This window comes from Thunnus thynnus, chromosome 8 (genome assembly GCF_963924715.1).
Source record: "Thunnus thynnus chromosome 8, fThuThy2.1, whole genome shotgun sequence".
Classification (NCBI taxonomy): domain Eukaryota; kingdom Metazoa; phylum Chordata; class Actinopteri; order Scombriformes; family Scombridae; genus Thunnus; species Thunnus thynnus.
In genome coordinates, this window is record NC_089524.1 from 25,692,187 (window position 1) to 25,716,853 (window position 24,667).

General features: G+C 41.4%; 1 protein-coding gene across 6 annotated transcripts in view; it reads left to right on the top strand.

The window, feature by feature from the left end:
• The window catches only part of dab1a (DAB adaptor protein 1a), a 239,738-nt gene that overhangs the window by 112,492 nt on the left and 102,579 nt on the right, over positions 1 to 24,667 (top strand). The window lies entirely within an intron of this gene.

A 24,667-nucleotide genomic window follows, 5' to 3' on the forward strand; every position in this document is an offset into this window, starting at 1 on the left:
AAGACAGAATCACAGAGTACAATGAACGTGCAGGAATTTGTCTGTGGCATTTCTGTGGAAACATACCAAACTCAATATCAAAGGCAAATTCCAGTTTATTACAACTTTGGTCTTATTTTTTTGCAGTTTTTCACCATTTCTGTATGATAACATTGCTCTCACCATGGTAACTGCAGAGAAGATGGTGACATCGCTACAATAAACGTTTCGACAGTTTTAAAGAGCCAACAGTTTAGCCAGATGGTCTAAACTACTTTATTTGGAGGTAAAATCGAATGTGACGGAACCTGAAATGTTAGTAACTATTCCTCATTGAACAAGAAAACTGTGAGGGCAACAGTACAGAAAGTACATTAAGTCCCAGTTGAACAAGGAAGTCAGTTGGTTTGATGTTTTCAGTGGACAGTTAGAGAAATAATTTTAGTGTTCACTTGTGTGTTGTGTTGTTTTCTTTTCCAAAGTAGTTAGCTAATCTGGGAATTTGTTTACAACCTGTCTCCTAATAACTTGTGTTTCTTGACCTCTTTGAAGTGATGCCACTGTGTTCCCAGTTCTCATCATTCAACTGGATGAGTTACGCTATTATTTTAACCAATAGGAGTGATGTACCGTACCCATAATCGGGTAATAAACTGGAATTATCTTTTAACTCACACTTACAAAAATGGCAGTGCAAAGGGCCAGTGAAGGGCTTGCAAAACAGGCAGAGCAAAAGAGAGACAGACAAGAAGGGACACACACACACACACACACACATACACACACACACACACACACACACACACACACATATGGGGCCAGACAATACAGATTTATGTGGCAATACAATGGCATGGCAGTTGGTGACAGGCATTGCAGTGACATCCAAACTCAGCAGGCCTCCGGCTCTGTTCTCTGTGTGTCTGTATGTACACACTCCCGTGTCTCCAGCGGCTCTCATCTGTCATAGCTACAGATGGCTGCTGTGCCACTATGAGACGCTGCTCTTTGGTTATGACAGACATTTCACTGTGTGTGTCTGTGTTTGCACATTTCTGTTTATGTGGCTGATGTGACAAGCTAGCTAAACGACTGAACTATATGCTGGCAGCTAACAGCCAAAACAAATATGCGTTTACTGTAGACACAGACACACACACACACACACACACACACTCACAGTTGTGACATGTACACACTCATATCCATTTCAGTGGTTCAGATGCATTTTGATCCCATAAGGCCAAATGTGTTACTGTGTCATTCTCGATACTATCCAGCAAAGTTGTCTGAAAAACGGCAGCTCTGCTCTTCCTGTTGCCCGCTTTCTAATTCACGCTCCGTCCTCATGCTGTAGCAGAGGAGAGGGTAACGAAGTGAGCTGAGATGGATGGGCGGGATAGAGAGCGGGAGATGGCGACATGGGGAGAGATAGTGAGAGAATGAGAAAGAGGGAGAGAGAAGGATGATGGAGTGAGACGGCACGGGGAGTTTGATTCCTCCAGTTGTCAGAGGCGCTGCATTATTGATGTGCTGAGGATCCCACATTGTCGCTGAGATCCTCAGTCTGTCACGTCACGTCCTGTGTGCATGTGCACGCCTGAGTGTGTGTGTGTGTGCACGCCATACTAGTTTGTTGTGGTTGCACAAATCCCGCAGGAGTGCTACCTGTCAACACCTCCATATCACAGGGAGCTCAGTCAGTGACAATGCTGTCTCTGTTGCGCTGACCACATGGGATGGACGTACTCACACACACACACTTCCTTCCTTATTTGTGGGAGGAGGTGATTGTGTGTGTGACAGGGTTTTGTGTTGTAGTGAGGATTCTCCTGGGTCTCTAAGTTTCCTCTCTGCGTGACTGTGATTTGGCTATGTCAGTCTGCATTATGAAGTTAGAAGTCGAAATAACTAAAACTCAGTGTGTGATCGTGCATGTATATGTTTGTGTCGGTGTGTGTGTGTGTGTGTGTAGGGATGATGAATGTCTGACATTGAGGGATGGCCCTTCTGCTCTGAGCTTTGTCTCATGAATTCTTTAGACAGTCTCCTCAGTAGACAGAATACCTCACCATTAGATACAAACACAGCAGAACATTATCAATATATTCATGTCACACTGTACATCTACAGGCGCATGAACAGGTCTACAGCTCACTTCTTGTTCAAGTAACTAAATCATTTTTTAATCAGTAAAAAGTCTGAAAAGTGCAAAAATAAATAAAAATAAATTAATAATACTCATCAGTTTCCAACAGCTCAATCATACAACCAACAGTCAAACCCAGATATATTTGATTTTGAATAATATAAAATGCAGAAAAGCAGCAAATCCTTGAGATTTGAGAAGGTGCTAAATTATTAGTTTCCTTCATATTGATTAAACCAGTCATGTAATTGACTAATCACCTCAAAACTAAATTCCCTGTGATTTGTGGATGATTTAAGGCTGTTTTCAATGAAGACTTTTTTTCTCCCTCATGCAGGGTTTTCCCTGGATTTTTTTGAGACAAAGGTGGCAAAGGCTGGAGAACATGCGTGGTGCGGCGTACACAGTTTGTGCACATACACTTAAGTGAAAAAAATCACAATTTGACAGACAAACGTGTCCATAGGGATTTAAACTTTATACCGAGATGGAACAAAGAGATGAAAAATAAAGGTTGTGACAAATGATGATGTTTATTTTGTAGGCCTGGGACGATATGCTTAACTCCCGATTTGAGACTATCACAATACTTGGGTGCTGTTTCGATTCAGAATCGATTCTCAATTCAAAACCGATCTTGATTGAATGAATAGAATGGGGGGCACTATTTTCAGTTTCTTACTCCAGTATACTGTGTGCCAAACCATTCACTGGTGTACATCGTTCACTGAAATACAATATGAAACATAACTGGCAGATAAGATAAATGGTCCACAGCCTTTTTATTTTAAAAAAGTTAACTACATCAATTAATGAATTATTTCATTTGAAAGCATCTTACAGTCTTCTGCCTGTATGAGAATAACAAAATTAGGGGGAGGAGGAGTGCTCCACTGTGTTATTAACATCATGTCTCCAGCAGTGGAGAGCAGCCTCTCTGCTGCACTGTTAGCTCTGGGGAAAGCCATCACTGTCCAACACGCTGAGCGGGTGCAGGGTTTCTGAGGTGAAACAGACTGAGCAACGACTTATTTTCTTCACCTCAGAGTTGGTTTAAGTTGTTTAAAGCTGCAGTGTGTGTTGGTCAGCCGGTCTCGTTTGTTACTGTTGGAGTTCGCTGCTCCACTCTGCTAACGTTAGTCTCTGAGTGGCGGTGTAGAAAGTTCACTATATATTTCACGTTGGTCTTGCAAAACCAATTATTTACTCATTAAATCATAACATTCTTGCAACCTGTTTTGAAGATGAATGACAAGATAACTGTAGCATGTGCTGTAGACTGTCCGGGTGCTGCGCTGCCCTCACAGTTGAGTTCTGCCTTTTTGATTCCATGAACATCACATGCAGGGAAAACCCTGCCCTAATGTCACCTGACTTTTGTGCTTCATGTGGTCTTTGTCATGCTAAAGCTGCTTCTTTTTTATGAGCACATTTGAATTATGTGAACAACAACTTTTCTCAGCTGTTAAATAATGTACTTATTTATCCTATAAAATACTTAAATTCGTATACAGGATGAAAAAAAATCACAAAAGCACTTCAGTAGAAACTTACTCCAAGTTTGTTTGTTTTTTTACACCAAATGTCTTGTGAAGTTTAATGTCTCATTATGGGCCTATCAATGCAATGTCTGAATTTATTGGTGAGAGCTGATGGCTTGTTTCCAATCCACTATATATTGAAGGGTTTTTTTCACTTTGTCTATACTGTACTGCAGAACATCATTAAACACAGGGAGACGTACTGTTGTTGAGATCCTCATGCTTAGCAATTTCAATTAAATGCCAGTGCTCTAGTAAGTTACAGCAACTAGAGTAATAAATGTGTTTGACTCAAATCATATTTCATCAGTGCTTCTTTGGCTTTTATTGCTGTGACCTTAAAGCGTATATAATCAGTCGCTGCCTTTGAGCTCTGGGCGAGCACCACCATCAAGATGACACACACCCTCACCCTTCAACTCGCAAAACTCCCACTCGTATTTCGCTTTTATCACACGCCATGAACTGAGCTCTGGATTCCATTTCACAGGGACTGTAATGTAGGAACTTATAACTTTTTATGACAATTTGTTCATTGGCGAAGGACTTCATTTTAAGAATTATCTGCAGTGAAAAGCAATTATCTGAGAAAACATAATAGAAACCAAATGACATACGGACAGATAAAAAAAGGGAGGGGGAAAATAGAGAGAAAGGCACAGATAGCTGGAGAGATAGAGAGCGTATTGTGCTGGCCATCTTCCCAGAATGGAGGGATCGATCAGCAGAACGAGAGAGCCGCACTATTTCCTCTGTCGGTAGAATGAGCCTGGCTAATAATGGAAAGCAGTCATCATCTCCCCTTGCTCTCTCCCTCTTTCTTTCTATTCGTTTCATTTTTCTGGGAAAACAATCATAGTATCGTGGGAGGGCCACCTCAGTGTCCCACCATGATCTGACATTTGAAAAGCAAACCCGTTTAGCCGGAGAAATGGGCGTCAAACGGCAATGAGCCTTCTGAAACACTGACTCACGACATCCAGGGGGAGCCAACACTCACATGCCCACACACACACACACACACACACACACATACACACATAAGTGGTACGCCGCATGAAGCTGTCAAAATCCCTCAGTGTATCCCAGCCCTACATCAGAAACAATAGAGGAATCAAGAAGGCTGGAACTCAATGGTCCAATCACGGCTGCCGCATTCTAACCGCCGGTACCTGCTAGTCATAACGAGCTAAACGACCTTTTCCACCGCAGTCATTTATGCCACTCAAACCCTGTCAGTCACTCAGCTCCAAACACAATTACTGCCATTCAGGAAGTCGAGAGGCCAAATGTTTGCTACTTGTCATTTATGCAAGTATTTTCTTTTGTATGTGTGTGCATATGTGGGGGTGTTTGTCTGTCTCGCTGGTGGTGTTTATGAAAATGAGTCTAAGTAAAAATGGCTCTATGCTTATATACTATACTCTACTGTATGCTTAGAATATGCTCTATACGTTCATTTATTTATTTTTTAGAAATAACATTGATGCATCTCTTTTCAAACACTGTCGAGGCTAACTCTTTGAGGCTTTGCATTTAGGGTTAGGGTTTGATAGTATTTTATCCAATATGAATCCAGTATCAAATCCACTTATTGAATCTGATGTCAGTATTGAATCTGCTATCAAATCTAAATCCATTCAAATCCTGTTATTGAATCCATTTAGGTTTAGGTTTCATCTTCTGAAGAAACTAAAGTTATAAATAACTACAACTCAAAAGATTCAGCTGAAATCTGCAGGCTGAAAGCACACAAAAAATTTTGAGTGGTAGTGGAAGATATAAAATGTTGATAATCCATCCATTGAAATAACAGAAGCCTGTTGACTTTGGTCAAGCTCAAAGCAACTTTCTCCAAATACTGATTGGTCTTGATTAATATCTATTAAGCTGATTGCTGTAAATTATTGATATGAGTGAAAGTTTAGCCACTCCTGAAACTGATGTGATGTGATCAGCAGACTGTTGTACTAAAAAAGACTTGCAATGCACAAAAACTTGCAGTTGTACAATAGTGTTACAGAGTGAAGTGTGTTAGTGAATCTGTATATTTTACCAATCCAGGTGTCAGAACTCAAGCTGTGTTCAGACAGAAAGTAAAGTCAGTTTTTGCTCTATCTTATTTGTGCTAATTTGACTGCTGGACTGCAGTCTGAGTACATTGGCTGTTTGGGCGAATCAACACAGACATTAGCTGTAAGCTAGCTAGCAAAATATGCACTGAACCTGTGTGTAACAGACTGCCTTTGAGCGTGTTTCTGTTCAACTCAGCCTCACCAGAAACTGCGGTTCTTTCTGTTGTTGCCCTCTAGTCTCTTTCTTGTCTCTTGTCTCTGTATGTTTTTGAAGCAGAGTCATGGAGCCATCAAGTTGATACATTTTCAACTCATGCAGATGTGAGTAGCTTTTATCATTGCACCTCTTCCCACTAATTGATTATATTAGTTGGATGATGTAACGCTGATTGACAAGATCAACACTGTAAATGTAAATATTTATCTTTATATTTATCTATTTACTTATGAGTCGTATTCTTCTTTTACATCTGAACAAAGTGATTTTTTGGACCCTGTAACAAGATGTGAACACATCATCACTTTGTTCGCCATAGTAACTTTACAAACACACATCCAGCAGACACGAGGAACATTTAATGTCATTTGGCCGCCTGACAAATGTGAGTCCAGTATCTGGCTTGTAAACTGCTAAATGTTCAACTTTCTTCACCAGCTAATGCAGCTTTAAACTTCTGTTTCATTTTTTTTATGTAGCAGCAGCTGTTGCTCTGGAAGTCAAAAGCATTGGAGGAGAAACTCCAAATGAAGAAACTTCCTGTTTCTGTTGCTGCTGTGAGCTGCATTTACGAGTAGGCTGCTCAAGGCTGCACAGTACTCCACCTGAGGGTAAACACCACAGCTAGTGTCTGTCATGTTTGTCAGCTAAGCTGTCATTCAGACAATAAGATCACAACAGGGATGTGACATCAGAATGTGACACATGTCAGTGTGACAGCTTACAGCAGCAACTGTATCTGCCATCTGGCAGAGAGATGCAGACAGACGGAGAGCTGCTACAGAGGACAGGCATACTGTAGGAAGATAAATAGATGGATAGAGAGCAGTCCTTTTAACCTGTCACCCTCTTCCTCCCCTCTTCCATCTGAAGCAACCCAGTCTAGCTCTCCTCCTCCTGCTTAGTCGTTGTTTCAGATCTTTACAGCTATGTCATCATTACTCTTTTTATCTCATCATCCCGCCTCTAAATGACTAATTTGGATCACATCCTCTTCAACTCTTTGTTCTTTGTTTTTAAGCCGATCTACTTCTCTGTTCTCTCCATCTGCTTTTTCCCTTTTCTCTGTTCCTTCTACACATTCATCTTATACATTTATCTCCCTCCTCATTTCTGTTTTTTCTACTGTTGTCCATCCTCCTCTCCTCTCCTTTCCTCTCCTCTCCTCTCCTCCTTTATCTACGTTCATAACCAAATTGCTATTTGGAGGACAGTGAGGGGCCATTAAAATTCAACAACCTTGCACAATAAATACAATAACTGCTTTTTAATAAAACACTAATGAGCACTTCCCATCCTCAATGCTTTTAGTCTTTGTTTCTTTCTCTCTGTTTCCTGATGAACCAATGAGAAATTTGCGGTAGATTTAAGTTTAAGTATAGAATTTATATATTTAAATGTTATATATATTTTTTGCAACCAAATGGACCTCTATTCCTCTCCCTGACTGAAACATTCAACAACATCAGTGCTATAACATCCTGCTCAAAAAGAAATATGTCTAATTACAGTTAAGACGAAACATATACACAAAATGCTGTTTTATTGCATTGCTAAGGGTCACTGGATTGCGTGTGTGTATGTGACTTTGTGGTCATTTATTCTCTAAATGGTGTGAGCTTAGGATCAGGAAGGTCAGTGGTTTCACTAAGTAGCAGCAAAGCTCTTAACAGTGCTCACTGACTAATTCACTACGCACTCTTTATGTATTAGGCAAATAACCTTTCTAATGCTCGGACTGGCCTCGTAAAAGCCTGATTAATGGTTTCAAATGCCCCTGCTTGTGTATTAATTAGCACCATGGATGCAACGTGGAGTGAAGGGGCACAGACAGAGAGCTTCTAGTTTACAGGACTCAGCATACTCATCTGTAAAGCACATTTATTTGCTCACTCTGCATGCATGTATGTTTGCTGATACTCCTTTGATGTGTAGAACATGTAAATGTTTCTGCTTTGTTTGCAGTATATTCCACATAGTCCCACTCCATCAGTAGATAATTCCCTTGACCAACTTCTCCCGTCTGTGATGTGCACGGGAGGGGCCATCAGATACTCTTCAGCTAGTTATTCGCATGTCTTTGATCACAGCAGCAGAGCTGCTCGGTCAACATAAAATCGGCATCTTTAAAGGAACAATATGCCGATCTCTACTACTTTTGATAGTTCCTCACCTCCTGCAGTCAGCCAGACGTGGATGGTGTGTGTGTATGTGTGTGTGTGTTTGGGTGTGTGTGTGTGCACGCTTGCAATAATGTATTAAATCTACTGCTGACAAAGAGGTTTTAACTTCAGTTGATGTGAACTCTTGCTGGCTAGTCTAGACATGTACTCCTACACCTCATTTCTGGATGGAGAAAAGTGTGGGACACAGACTTTGATGTTGACATCTACATTAAAATAGACAGGAAAAAAGCGAGGCGTAGGAATAGGATGGAGAGAGAAGGAATCAGAAAGGCAATGAGAGTCAATACAGTCATATAGGATGGCACAAAATGAATTTTCCTCATAGATCTTGCTGGGAGGTGTGGCAAATTAGAATGGATGGATATGCAAACAATATGAACATATGCATACGCATTCATGCACACAGCGAGCATGGGTGGCTTGAACAGTGCAGACTATCTAGCACTGTCCTAGATAGCGTGTGTGTGTGTGTTTGTATGTCTGTTTGTGGGTGCATGTATGAGTATCCATGTGCAAGACAGTGTTTTGCTGCCGGGTTTTTGTGCAAACGGCGGGTTTGGGAATCACTTAACTTCTGTCACTAGCTGTTATGTCTCTCCCAGCCGGAGGGACAGAGGAGGAGACAGAGGAGGAGAAGGAGACCGACAGAGTGAATGACAGAGATGGAAAGAGAGAGGCGACCAGAGAGATGCATAGGTTGTAACTGAACTGAGACGAATGCTTTATAAAAAATAATGCCTGTCTTCATTTCACTTTTTTCTCTCTGTCTGCAATTCTCTCTCTCATTGGCCTTGTGGTAGACTACACATACAAACTTATGTATAGTTTTGTTCTTCTGTAGTTTTTTGTCATATTTAAAGAGGACCTATTATGCTCATTTCAGCTGTAAATTTTTATTTGTGGACTCCACTAGAGTGGCTTGGGATGATTCACAGTTCAAAAAACTCCTTATTTATCTCATACTGGCTCTTTATGCAGCCCCTCAATATACACAGTTCCTCTTACACCCCGTTTTAGCTCCTGTCTCTTTAAGGCCCCCCTCCTGATGAGCCCACTCTGTTCTGATTGGCCAGCTTTATCAGAGTTGTGTAACTTCACGGTCAATGCAAACCAAACATTTCCTGCTTTACTGCTTTAAATTAAAAGCTTTTCAATGACTAACTAATGGGAGACTTTTATTGTGAAGAATTTACAGGAAGTAAAAACGTATTCCTCACTGAATTAGCGGAGCTTTGTTAGCGGCGCTAAAAAAACGGTCGAAATAACAATATTTGGAGCTATTTGTTTAGCGGATCAGTTAGAAATAACGCAGGGAGGAAGAGTACAAGCAGAAACAGCCACAGTGAGATGTTTTATGAAGAGCTGCAGACAACCAGCACACCTCCAACAGGTAAACTACTTATTTTACTTTGCTGTGCTGTGTAATGGAGTCATGGCTTGGCGTAACTACTCCTGGAGCAGTGAACTCACATGCTGTGCATGTAGCAGATGTCCATATAAAGAAATCCATCACTAACTGATGTCAGCTCAGGCTGAAAGTAGAAGAAACCATTGGAAACCGAGCGTTCAGAGCAGTCTGAAGCTGCTGTTTTTTGCTCACAGGGATTACTGCTACAGATGTTTACCTCGTTATTTGACACGTCAGCCAGTTTTAACATGAACATAACATGATTTTGACATTATATATATATGTCTGAAAATAAGGAAAAGCGTAAAACGTCCCCTTTAAAGGAATAACTCAATATTTTTGACAATAACTCTCTCAATGTACATATGATATGTGAGTATTGTATTAAGATATGAGGGGGGACCCAAAATTCCCTGAATTAAAAAAAAATCATTCATTCATTACAAATTTTTCAGGATTTCCTTTCTAATCTCCTTCAAAGTACTCTCCCATTCCTGGAAACATTTTCTGTTGTCATCTTTTGTCACTGTCCATGGTGGTGAATCTTTCAGTCCCAATTTTAGTGGAGAAACAAAAAGAAGTCACAGGGAGTGAGATCTGGCGAATAGCGACAACCACATTGTTTTTTATAAAAAAGCTTGTTCAAGCATGCTTCAGCAGCAGTTTTACTGAGCGAAAACCAAAATTTCACACAAACTCTTTGCTCTTTAAAATCTGCCATAGTGGCTCGAAGAGAAAATTCACTGAAGTTACGTTCATGATCGTAGAAAAAAGCCGGAAATACGCACTTGATTCACTCAGCACGATGCCACTTTGCAGACTGACTCACAAAGCTGTAGGATACGCTACCCAGCTGCAAATCCGATTTCTACACCCTACTCCTGTGCTATTGATTGCTTCCAGGAATTTTTGGTTTCCACCTCGTTGACTTGAAAAAATCTGGGCCTATCTTTTGAAGGAAAAGCTTTTTGAAACATACGCTTTCTTTCTGAGCGTTAGATAAGAAGATTGATTTCAGTCTCATATCTGTACAGTAAATATGAACCTACCACCAGCAGCAGGCTAACATATCTTAGCATAAAGACTGAGAACGTGGGAAACAGCTAGCCTGGCTCTGTCCAAACATAAGCAATTCCACCTACCAGCATCTGGTCCTGGCCAAGGAATTGTTGGGCATATAACCCAGTAACAATCTACATTTAGGCGTGTGGGTGAAACCCAAACCTATCCTTTATTGTCTTGGAGGTAGAGACCCAAGGGGGTAAAGTCTGCCTTTTTAGCCTAACATAGAAGCCCGGAGCAGGGTTAAATATTACTATCACACTGGATCCATGTCATATTTTGAAGGAACTTTTGGCTGACAAACATAGACATACTGTATGTAGATGCGTGGGTATTTGTTTCCTAGTGCATGGAAACACACACATAAACACACAAATGCATACAAGGGCACCCATCTTTCTCCTGTGTCTGTGTCACCCAGCCACCCCCACAGCATTGTGAGTCCTGTCTCAACATCCTCCTCCTCTCATCCTGAAAGGTCAGGGCTCATCATCATGTCAGATGGAGTTTATTCATTCCCACTCTCCCACCAACGTCATTCTCACCAAGTTGGCTGTCAGAGTGGGTGAATGTCGTGTGCTTGTCAAAATCACATCTGCAGGATTTCTTTGTTTCTCCTCCACTCTAAATGCTTAGACTCCCCTCTGGATGTATCGTCTCTTCTCATATTTCATTATTTTACATATTATGCATAAGTGTAAGCATTAGGGGTATAGTGGTTTGTGTATTCATCCCGAACCGTTCAGTACAGGATGTTCGGTTCGATACATGACTTTCCTTGGTTCGGTATGCTCCCTGAATAGGGATGTCAACGGTTAACCGTTAATTGGTCAATTGGAGTTTAATTTGCATACACACTCTGCTAACGGCTAGACAATTACGTGTTCACAACATCAGATATTATTTTTGAATGGATAAAGTACCAGTGGAAAACTGATTCCTACATGGAGTGTTGCATTATGGGTATGTGTTAGAGTCGGTCAGCACTAACAGTGTTTGGTTAGTCCAGTTTAACCTGCAGGAGTTTCTGAAGCCATCACTCAAACAGTGTGCTGAATGATGAGACCAATATGCTGCCAATCACTGTGGTAGAGGGCGAGGGATTGAAAGAGCTAGTTTGGTACCTCGAGCCCATGAACGTTATGCCATCGAGAGGAACTGTGACTAAACGCATTGAAAAACACTTTGAGGAGAAGAATGAGCTAAAAGTCAAATTAGCTCTGACCACCTACTGCTAGACAGCTCTCACAAACAAAAGCTACATCATAACTTTTCTTAAAAATTAACCAGTTAGTTAGCAGTTAATGGGTGTCAAAAGCAAAATTGACTGAAACTGACATCCCTATCCCTGACCCACACAATGACTGTCAAAATAATTTAAATAATCCACTTATTCCAACGTGCGGAACAATAATTCTACTGCTTGAGTTCCACCTGGAACGTTTTGGTAGTGCACCACTTAGCTGTAGCATGTTCATGGATGTATACTCACTTGCTTAGCCAAGTTACCCTGGTTACCCTGGTTACCAATGCTCATGTAGTGTCACTGCCGTCATTATTATTAACATATGCACTGTTATCCTTGTATTTAAACAATACTGCATCTCCCTATCCCCCTCCCCTCTCTGTGATGGTCGGATCTTCACTCCACCTCTGAGTGAAGCCATTCAGAACGACTAAAAACACATTTGATTTCTGACATGGTTTCGCAACACATCGTAAGAACCTGTTCTGAGTGACCATAAATCAGCGTAAAACAGCTAACAGCAGGTGTCCTGCCTCCTTGCAGGAAACAGAAGGGTTGTTTTCTTTTTCCACTTGGATGTTAACATTTTTTAAAATAAAGGACCAAACTATTATTTTCCTCCTCTTTTTTTCTGCTGTACTGAAATCATACCGAACCATGACCCCAAAACCGAGGTACATACCGAACCTTGAATTTTGTGTACTGTTACACCACTAGTATACATAGACACAAGCAGACATAGATTTTGTCATTGTTCTTCTACCGGTTGTGTTTCTGATTTGCTTGCAGGTGAGAAATAGAAAGCATGTGATAAGATTTTCCTTAAATCCAGCCATTATCTTGACTCAGAGCTAAGCTTTTCTGGCTCTGCTGCATATTATCTGATTACACACAGAAATTCCTTGATGCTACTTGTGCAAATTGGTTTGCCAGACGCCATACACATGAAGAAGAAACGGAGAGAGAGCGAGAGAGAGAGAGGAATCGGTGGCAATTAACATCACCTTTTTACACAGGCTACTTAAAATCCTTTCACACTCAGCATAAAAAAAAACACTCTCTCTTTCTCTATCTCCCTCTCCTGGGCTTTCCCACTCCTTTTTATATCCTCACCAAAATATGAGTCTTTGAACTCCCCTGTTGGAGTAGAGAAGCACGGAGGAATCAAACAGCCCATCTCTGCGCACACTCAGACGCTTGTTAGAGAATTGCTGGTGTCAAGATGCATTAAACAGGTCAGACTGAGAGTAGTGTGATGTGGGCTAATTTAAGACACTAAACCAAACGAACATAAATGTTTTTGCCAAATAGCCCAAAGCTATAGTCAAGACAGATTAGAGGTGGGGGCTGAGATGTAAAATTGAAACTCACTGTCAGATTTGTTACACTAAAAGCGGAAATATTACATGCCAGAAGATGCAGCCTGGCGAACACGGCCTTTAATTACCCGTCTTGTAAAAACCTGGATTGATATTAACGGTTTGTGGTTGCTGGCAGCCATAATGGCAATCATTAATTCTTGTCTGCTTTGCTGTTGTGGTCCTTCAGCTCCTATTGTCCTTAAAGCTGAGGCTAATATGAGTGCAGTGTATTGGGCTTTCATTCCTGCTCTGCAGCCAATTAGACCGACAGCAGCTAGTCTGTGTGGTCCAGTGGAGCATATCTCTGGTTCTGTCCAAACCTGACCTCTCTGCTGCTCCCTCGCCTCCCACTGGAAACTGTGGATCCATTGCGACCACTCGGTGCTTTACAGGCAGGCCACATCTGTGGGCGACTGTGTCAAGTGTGAAGGGTCCTCAGGGCCCCGGTGACCTACCATGCAGAAGATTTGCTCTGAGCTTTCCAAGTGAGTTACATGGAATGGCACTGCATGCGTGTGTGTACGGGTTAGGGGACAGCCAGGGCACAACACAGCTTTTCCATCGGCCAGACAAAGTGTGCTGATCACCCAAAGTCAACAGAAACTAATACAGCAGGGGTTAGCCACAAATCCCCCCCGCTTTTAGAGAGGACAGAGAGTGGGAGAAGATAGAAGACAGAGAATGGCGGGTTTATAAACCGCTACATGCCCCGCTGTCCTCGTCAGTAAATAATATGAGGGAGAGGAACAGGGACAGAAAGAAAGAGACGGCTGTAAAGGGTTTTGAAATGCCAGCATGAAGTGAGCAAATGGTAAACTGAAATACATTTAAGTCAGTTTATTGATGCGGTGGATTTGAGACACTGGCTGATGTGACTTCCCTTTCAACCTGCAGCACTGCCAGATCACAGGCCCAGACTCCCTGGGGAGCTACATTTTACCAAACACACCACTCAGCTATGGATCGAAATAGAAAATGAAGGATTTTTTTATCCCATGACAAAACGGCTTTTTGAAATAAATGTCTCTGTGTCTCTCTTTTGTGCGAGTCGTATAGGTCAGCTACTTAAGAGAAAGTAGCCCCTGTTTCTCTTTGTTAAATTCTTCTTACATGAAACACTCACTCATTGCCAGTTGACTGAATTCTGAATTATAGATATCACTTTTGAACTAAATATACATTTTGTGAATTCTGTTCATTTATTCATTTTAGTTCTATCATCGTACCTATTTACGCCACCACATGTCATCTGTGTAAACCAGCCGATAGAGAGATGTAAAGGAGTCCGGTCTGTAGGAGCAGATGATGATGATTACTACGGCTCGGTGTGAACAGCCCTGCACTGTGCTGCAGCTGTCAGAGAATATAGGGAATCCATGGGGGCAGCTCACACCCACCCTCAATTACAGGCTCGCACTGACAGCCAGCCTCTCTGCTCATCAGCCAGCCAACCCACCCAGTCATCAGCCAAGCCTGACTCTCCCACCACCACTCCCACTCAAGACATCCCCCACCTTCAGCTCTGAGCCATCCCTCGCCCCTCCACCCAGTCTCCAGCTAACCTTTATCTTAAGACTGCAACATACTCAGTGTGTGTGTGTGTGTGGGTCATCTATGTGCCCTCTGCAACCATAACTGCTTTACTCGCATCCTGGTGCTTTCATCAGTCTGAAAGACACACTGACATGTAGCGGTGAAACCATTCATTATAACAGTTAACTACATTAATTACAGACGATTTTTATGATTTTTTTTTTTAGCAATGTTTAGCAAAATGCCAAACATTTGCTGGTTCCAGCTACTCAAATGTTTCTCTGTTTATTATCATTTTAAAAGTGATATCTTGGATCTTGGTCATCATGGGCTCTGAAAAATTGTGATGTACATTTTTTTATCTGTCTTTTTAAGGACAAAATAATTAATCTATTAATCCAAAAACTAACCGAGCGATAATCAGTAATGAAAAGAAATGTTAGTTGCAATGTTTACTTTGTGTAAAGTTGATGAAAGTGGTTGTTTTGAATTGTGAACATGTGAAAATGTACTGAATTGTACATATTCTACATAGATTCTGTAGCACAAAGAGGCATAGAACTGTCTTTTAATGTTAATGGGAAACTATACACCCGAAAAGATTAAATTTATCAAAAATATCATGTTTATGTAACTTTCTCTTTGATTATATGGTGCTGATGTGAAGGAGATGAGAAAGGAGCACTAAGAGAACCAGTCCAGATCAACATTTTACAGTATATGACTGCCATGTAGGCAAATCATGTCTCAGATTTCAAGAGGCACATGCTGGGCCTGTGCACATGTTGTGTTTGGTGCAATTACTTAATTGTCGACCTGCAAGCTGTCATCTGCCAGCATGGAGCAACTGTCATGAGCAGCTTGCAGTGGCCTTTCGACGCTTTAGACTTTCAAACATACTCTGTTGCCGGCCAAACTTAGATTTCCTCAACCTGTCATGCGACCCCCCCCCCAGTACCACCCCCAACCCCTGCCCCTCCCAGCTCGTCCAGGATACATCGATTATCTTGTGTGTGCTCAGCCCAGGGGGTACTAGTAGGTGATAATAGAGGGGGGTTGGTTCACAGCATCAGTAACACACAGGTTAAAACAACTCTCACTATGTGCCACATTGCCTCACATGTTCTCGTTCACCTCCACCCGCACTTCACCTTCTGTCACACTTCTGTCTTTCTTCCATTCATGTCCTTTATCCACTCTGACAGTTTCCTATATTCCAAATGTCTCTCTTACAGTTTTCTTCTTCTTTTTATACTATATGTAAATGCCATACATAAATAGAACACAATCTACATGTATATACGTTTTTGGAAATATATGAATATCCTCATTCTTTCTCTCTGATATTGCCTCCCATTCTTTCGCTCCTCTCTCCTCTCTTTGTCTTTTTTTATTTTTTTCTCTCTCTGTCTGTCACCATGCTCTCTGTCCTCTGGTTCCCTGAAGCCCTAATCAAGGCTCTCAGATGAGGCACACAGAGACAGAAAGAGGAGAAGAGCACAGAGGCTCCCAGTATGTTCACTAATAGGGCAGAGGTTGGAGTCTGTCAGCTGTAGCCATAAAGACTTTGGTGCTGTGGCTCTGACAGCACACGGCTTCTTCTGAGTAACCAGGAGACCCAAGTGCTAATGCAGACGGCACTGCACGGTCACAGGCTAACTACTAGCTGCAACGCTGTCTGGACGCGTCAAGGGGCGTCAAGACAAATCCAAGACTCTGGAACAAAACTGTTTTTACAGAAATCACATAAACAGGAGCCCCCTCTTCTTTTCTTTTCACTTGCATTCCTCTCCTCTTTTCTGCAACTTATTTTTTCCCATTCCCATTTTCTGTGTGGTATTTGCATGTTCTCCCTGTGTTTGCAGGTGCTCCGGTTTCCACCCACCATCAAAGGACATGTATGTTAGGGTTAATATGCTGCCTACTGCACCTAGTATGTGTGTACAGGATGGGTCCTCTTGTACTATCTAGAACTTCTTCTTCTTCTTCTTCTTCTTCCTACTCTTCGTCCATCTCCTCCCCCATTTGCTGTGGCTTAAGCTCAGGTAATTTGAATATGTAGATGTGAAGTATGAATGATTAATTAGGGTAATGCAGAGGGATTCAGAGTACTATACCCCTTCCATGTGGATATCGAATGGCTATAGCTGATTTGCATAGATCTTAACCTCATACCACAAGTGTAAACTGAACCACATTGTGAAATGTCCACATTGAATAAATGCACTCGTCCAAAAAAAGGAAAAAATTAAATTAAATCATCAATACAAAGCTGGCTGTTAGTACATGATACAGTGACAGTTTTGTCATTCCATGTCTGCTACACCGCTGCAGCCCAAATGTTCAAGTCACCGAGGGATTGTTGGGGAATGTCGGGGTCAACAAATGTGTAAGCTGATATATTAGCCCGGCTTATAGCCTGACATGTTACATATATGTTACACACATGGGGTCAGTGTGATCGATCATTTTCCAAGCCCTGACCACTTTGATTTTCTCTCTTCTCTAATTGGGCACAGGGGACCCGCGGTCGGGGAAAGGACCTGAGATGTGATCACACCTCCCTTTTGGTGTGTGTGCAGCAAAACATGCCGCACATCCTTACACACTGTTGCACACATATACATAATGGCGTTTATGACTTTGGCAAAAAAAAAAAAAAAAATTGTGTGACATTTGTGATTGTGACAACTGTTACAAAAAGTAATATTTATCTCAGTAATCATTTTCCCATTAGGTTTTTTTGTTAAGCTGCATGAGAGGTTGGAGCATTTTAATCATAATTAAAAATGTTGATGTTTAATCTCGTCTGTGTGGTGCTGGAGCCAGAATAATTGTCATTTAGTCAAAGATGAACCTTGTGTTAGATGTTTAATTTCAGACGAGTGGAAGAAATCTCCCCCCTTCTGTTTCAGTGAAGCCGGTGAAAAATGCGCAGAGAGACTGTAATTGAAATGTAGTCAGAAAAGATTTTTTTCTGTTAAGTTGAATTTGATAGCCTCCAAACTGTGAGCACATTTGCATATTTTTAATTAAATGTCTGGATGTGTTTTTTTGAAGATCATCTAAACCAACTTGTCACTTCCTATATTGTGGCATTAACTAATTAATGTTTGCCCTGACTTGTCAGTATATATTTGTCCGTTTACTCATTATTTAGAATACACCAATTTTGGCATGTCTTTTCTGCCTCATGAGAAAACTTAAAGTAATACTGGACTGCCTGTGTGTGTGTGTGTGTGTGTGTGTGTGTGTTTGTGCCCAGTGGTGCCTGTGTGTTTGAAATGTGCGTTCCTGTTATGTGTTGCGAATTTACATACCTCCTCCCAGCAAACACTTCTCTGCACATCGTTCCCTTGACCAATCACACCTTTGCAGAATGGTTGCCATGACAGCCTTATAGCCTCAGCCAGCTGCTGGAGGTGTGTGTTTGTGTACGTATGTGTACAGACTTACATTTTTGTGTTTCTACCATAAACATATTGCCAGATAAAAAAAGTAAGCATAAGGGATAGGAGTTCAGTCTAGTCTTAGTGGGCGATCTGGTGTTATCTGTGTGTGTCCGGCAACACAGTGGAGCCATAACAGAAAATATTCTTTGGAGAATCCCACCAGACTGATCGATAGCTCATTGGTGGAGAAGCAGCTAAAGCAGTCAGTTAACATCGGCCTCTGATTGTTCTCGATCAGTATCTCTTTCTGATCAGCCTCAATCAATATCTAGTTTTGTAGAGGACATATTGCCAGGGTAACACTGTTTACTGCTATCAGACCTAATGTGGAGAATTGTGTGTCTACATGTGTGTATTTGTATGCATATGTTGGTTTGTGGTTATATGTTTATCTGTGTGTGTGTGTGTGTGTGTGTGTGTGTGTGTTTGATTGGATTGCATGTGGCTGAGCGCCGGAGGCTCAGTATGGGGTGCAGAGAGGGAGACACATTTTCTTGCATTCTATTTTTTACCTCGTCTCATAAATGTCAAACATGGATTGAGGAAATGATGCTTGTTTAGATTATTTAGATTCATCCCACATTAATTCCCGTAGACCCACAGTTTTCCCTCCTCCAATTTGCTTCACAAATGGACATACCAGCACATATGAGTGCTCACTACACACAAACAGGGACACAGAAAGTCACACACATAACGGATGTCAAAAAGAATTGTTTGGTTTCCTCCCCAAGGCTGAGGGGCAAGGCAGCCGAGAGTTGAATACTTAATCACATGTACATAAGTGGAGGAAAACACACTGACACCATGTAATGCTACCCACACACACAAAGAAGAGTAAGGCTCTGGGAAGAATGTAGAGTAACTTGCAGGTCCGGTAAGTGTTGCAGAGCCGAGGAAGAAGACTGGAGAACAAGGGAGGTGTGGGCACAGGGGCAGTCTGGGGTCAATTAGCATTCATAAAAGACAAATGAATCCATAGCTGCAGCCTAATACCAATTACTTTTGATCACCTAATCAATTAGAGTTGGTTAGGGTTACTGTAGCTAAATAGAAAATTAACTGCGACATTCACCATTGCCGTCGAGATGACTTTTCATCAGCCACCACATCGGACATGTTAATTTCCTCATCATGGTGGAGAATGGAAGGATATTCAGCCCTCCCGGTCGGAAATGCACACTGCTGCACACACACATGCAGCCACACACAGTTATTACAGGCCCTTTATTAAATATCCCTGTGGCCCCTTAATAGACAAATAGCATCTGATTCTATCAAGCAGAGTATAGAGAAAGAGAGAGCAAGGGAGGGGAGAAAATTAACGGAGTCCTCGGTGGCAGAGAGAATATGCAGCACTGAGAGACAGAGTAAATGAGTAATTCAGAACTGATTGATTGTACTAGAGAGAGTGAGAAATGGAGAATGAGAGAGTGCAAAAGAGGGGGAGATATAGAGAGGGAGAGACAGATAAAAAGGGCCATAGATTGCAAGAGAGGGGAAGAAAATGGAAGGTAGAGATGTGATAGATGGATAGCGAGAGTGAAAGATTCAGGGGGTAGTCACTCCCCAAATCTTTACTAGACGGTTATTAAGCTAACACATCTGTACGTGCTGTATGTCTTGTGTTACCGCACCTTTTTTCCATTCCCACCCGTAACCTAGTTTAAGTTCAGCCATCGCCTCGGGCTTGTGGAAGAGGAGTGGCAGTAATATCAGGTCAAGCCCGGGGAGGGGAAAAGCCCAGTGGTTAGTATTCCCCAAGTGTCGGAGGCAGAGAGACGGGAGAGTGATGGAGATGGAGGGTAGAGAGTGTCTGGTGGGGGCAGGGAGAGGATGTCTGGAGGATGAGGCTTTAACTTTGCTAAAAACCAAACACTGGTCTCCTTCTGATGACTGCTTTATGTTGCTTTTAATGTCACTTACACCAACTCCTACAGAATATATACCGCCTTCAAAAAGTTCTGTCGACATGGTAAATGTGACATTCTCATACAGCACAGAAGTCATTGAGTCATTGGGTTCAAACATATACAGATGTTTTTGAGAAGTTTCTATTTTGAGTAAAGAATGAGAAAAAGGAATGAAATCCGACTACTATAGATTGTTTACGTAGCTTTCCAAACCACTGGAAGTCTGCCGAGACGCAGTTTCTGGCCAATCAGAATGGAGTAGGCTCCTCAGGAGCTGGGCCTTAAAGATACAGGAGCTAAAACAGTCTGTTTTAGACGGAGGCTGAACTTGATGTTGTGTATGATATATGATATGATAAGAGTTTTAAGTGGCCTAGACATAACCATAAAACCATTATTCATGCTTTAGTTGCCAAGAACACAGGAGTACAGGTTGGTGCACATATTTTAGTGAAAGCAAATTAAATAAGTTAACTGTGAACATTTTACAGTTGAACCTTTTAATTTGATTTAAAAAAAAAAAAAACCTGGCTGTGTTGTCTGCTAGTGCAAATTGGTTTGTATATGAGCCTAATATTTAGGAGGGAGGGTTGCTTACACTCAGCAAGTTTCTTATGCATAGATGTGGATGTCTGTGTTTGTCTATTTATTTATCTGTGTATAAATGTAACCATGTGTGAGCACACATGCCAGCACATACTGTATGTTAGTAAAGCTGGTGGATGTATGCAAAGAGATGAGGACCGAGCTCATTCCAGGTGACTGTTTATTGCTCCCTATACTGTAATATGTTCTGTAATATAGTATGTGGTGACATGTGATGACAAGTGTTTGTGTGAATTCATCTTCATTCCTGCAGATTCACTCCTTTTTGCCCTCCATGTCTTGTCCTCTCTTTAATTTGTCTCTCTCTCTCTCCCTTCTCCTCTCCATCCCCTCCTCCCTCCCTCCGTGTCTTTGAGGCCAATGGCCAAGACAGGCTTGCACAATGCAGTATTGATGTGGACAGTTAGTTAGCTCTTCCTCCACATATAGTCCTTCCTGTCTAATTAGTGTCGAAGGAAAAGAGCCTGTCACAGTGTGTGTATATGAGGTGTTTGCGTATGTGTGTACATGTGTGTCCTAGCCTCTGCTCTCTTATCTGTGAGCTCTCATTAACCAGGCTTTGTTTTCCTTAGCTTCATTAGCATTCCCATGACAGCGGCTGTTACCTCAGTGCTAGGCTAAATGCTGGGCTAAATGGTAGCCATAAGAAGTCACTCTGCCCCTTTTCATTAACATTAGTGTGTTTGTAAGTGCAGAGACACAGCTATCTCTAATAGCTCTTTGGCAGTGGGTTTACATATCAAGTGTTTGCTCCAACTGTTCTGCACTAAAATGGTGGGAGACAAATCATCTCTCATGCAGAATATGTCAGGCTTGCTTTCACCTTTGGGTGAATCTACTTGTCTGTGCCCATGAGGAGTCCTGGCTGATCTATTAACATGAAGGCAGCATCTGTCCAGGCATGTTTCCTCCAGGTCTAGGACGCACTGTGCAGCCTCTAATATCACTCCCTGGACAGAATACAGAGAGAAAATAAGAGGAAATAGGAACAAATGCGGAAAGCACCAGGAGGGTTGCTTATCCAGAGACAGACGTGGGGGAGGTGGAGGCAGAAGAAGCATAAAAATGGAAAATGGATGAGTACAGCAGGAAGGATGGAGGGGGGGTGTATGTTGTTTTAGGGGTCCCAGTATATGTTCCTTATTAGGAGGAGCATGTGATAAGATATGTAAAGGAGACCAGGCTGTGACAGGAGAACACCTGTGCTAAGGTGACGGAGAAGCGAATAGTGCAAGAACCATCCATCCGTAATGATCACCATGGAGACCATGTCGCAACGAGATGCGGAGGAGAGAATGTTCAGCAGAACCTATGGTTGTCCCAGAGGAGGGGTTCAAAGGCCAGCCGCTCTGCATTTCTTCCATCCATCCTCTCCCTCCTCCTCCTGCCAGCACACCAGCCACCACCCCCCCAAAACAGTATTACACATTACACATGGGTCTTTAAGTCAACCCTGCTGTTGAAAGAACATACCAGGTTTTGCATATTTTCCCCATTAACATGTAGTTTATTTTTTGGATATGACATTTTTTTTCCTTTGTGATTAATCATATATCACGTTAAATGTCTGCAGTACAGTAAATACAAGCCTACGGTACAGAATTGCCATAAGATGAAATGCAAAACAGGAAGTCCAGTTTGAAGGCCAATCAGATAACAAGACACTGCACAGTTGTATATCTTGAAAGTCATCATGGCAGAAACCATTTTTTCATCTAGACAGTGCGACATGGTATGCAGTGCTGTGTACTACGTTTTTTTTGCTGGAGCTCTTGGCATTTTCTGCACCACTGTAATATGTCTGATCGGAATGAATGTGTAGGCTGCATTTTTTGACACCATGATGCTGTTGTCGACCCAAATGCAGCTTTAGAATGAAGCTGAAGGAGCTTAATGGGAGAAAAACCTTCAATTATCTGAAACTCTGTTAGATGTCAGCGTTACTGAATGTGTGAGTATTACAGAATCAAAGAGCAGGCGCTTTTTTTATACACTCACCATTTTGTACCAGTGTTAGAAAATAACAGGGAAAAATATGTTGCAAAAGAGACAGAAATTCTTCACCAGACAGTAGACTTAATTGTCCGTGATGTAACACACCCACAAGACATGTATTTTGAGTAAGGGCTGTTCCTATCTCTCTGTCCCCTTTGTCATGATGGGTGAGACAGATGCGAGTAGTTATGAAGAAAACTGTCATACCTTCTATCCCTCCTTCCTCATCCTCCTCTTCCTCTCTCCACCCCCTCTCCCCTCTCTTTATCACTCTTCATTCCCCTCTCTCTAAGCCACCCACTAACCCTGTCTATCAGCGGCCCAGTGCTTACATATCCTTGCAGAAGCTGAAGTGGTCATTATTCACAGCTTAGGCCATGGCTGTTTGCTGTGAAATGGCTCACAGTGTGCTAACATGCGTTCAGAAACGCAATTAGCATAGCGATTAGCATAGCTATTTCACATGTTAACTCGTCAAATGCACAGACACCTCTCTTAGGACCCCCACAGTCAGACCTGACAATGCCCTCATAATGCAAGGACATGAATTTCCATCATGCACTCATTCTCCTCTGAGGTGGAAATAAACTAAAGGGAAAGGTTTGTTATAGATGTATATGAAACTGAATTCATTTCCTTTTTTCATTCCCTCCTCTCCTTTCTTCATTCCCCCCTCCATCTCAGCATCATGTTGTCTTTATCTCAATATCAGTTTGGCCTTTTTGTTCACAGTATGTCCCTAAGGATCCATTCACTAAATGGAAAACCCCTCTCACTGATGGATATACACACACACACACACACATGCACATGGAGCACAAAGTGGCAATATAATAATGTTATTTCAACAGCATGGCCAGTGACCCCTCTAAAGAGGATCCCTACTGTGGCTGTACACACATAACCTTAATAATTCACTCACACAGTGCTCTCAAACACACACACACACACAAAGAAAAGGTCTAAATAATTTACAGAGAGAGACGTCTAGCCCCTAGCATGAATAAGTAAGAGGCAGCCCATTGGCCAATTGCGCCCCTCTCACGACTCCTCTCTGACCGTGTACACAGTTTAATCAGCTCATAAATATTGCAGTGCTTGCTTACTTGATAGTCTCACTAATTCTGTATTCAATTTTGTTTTCATTTAACTACCACTTAGTGAGTCTACAATTTGTGGTGTTAAGAGACAGATTGGAGCTACTTTTTACACATACATTTAAACAATGGAAATGTGAGAAAATGCAGATGTTTAATCGTTGCTTTAATTAGATACTATTAACCCACAGTATGCTGCTCAGTTGTTTTATCCATTTAGACTGAATGCTTGTTCCTTTCCTACCTACCTCCTCTTGTTATGACTTTAACACCTCTCTGGTTTTCATGCAGTCTCACGTTCTTTTGTGTATAAAATCTCTTCAAGCCATTAATTGCCACAGTTGTAGAAATTTAACTAAAATTGGTGTGATTTGAGGAATACAGTATGAGCTTACATAACTTCAACATGAATAACCAGTCTGTGGATATAATGATTCCTATTGGAGTCTGTATTGTGCCAAATGGGAAAAAGCCTCAGTGGCAAGAAGAGAAAATTACTATTATTGTGTATTTCTGCTATTATTGTTATTATTATATAATAATAATAATAATAATAATAATAATAATAATAATAATAACAACCAATATTTATTATTTAGAATCAATCACAGTCACCATTAGTCTTAATATAGAGCAATGTTACACAATGTTAACCAAAATGTGATCAAGAAAAGCCAGGACATATAATTTTACACACATTTATTTCTAACTAAATTATAATTAAACAACATGACAACAAAGAAAGGCAAGAAAAATTATATAATTAGAGTTTATAACTGTGAAAATTGGAGCATATATGGGAAAATAGACTTTGTATAAATAAAAACAAAAGGAGATTTCTGGATAA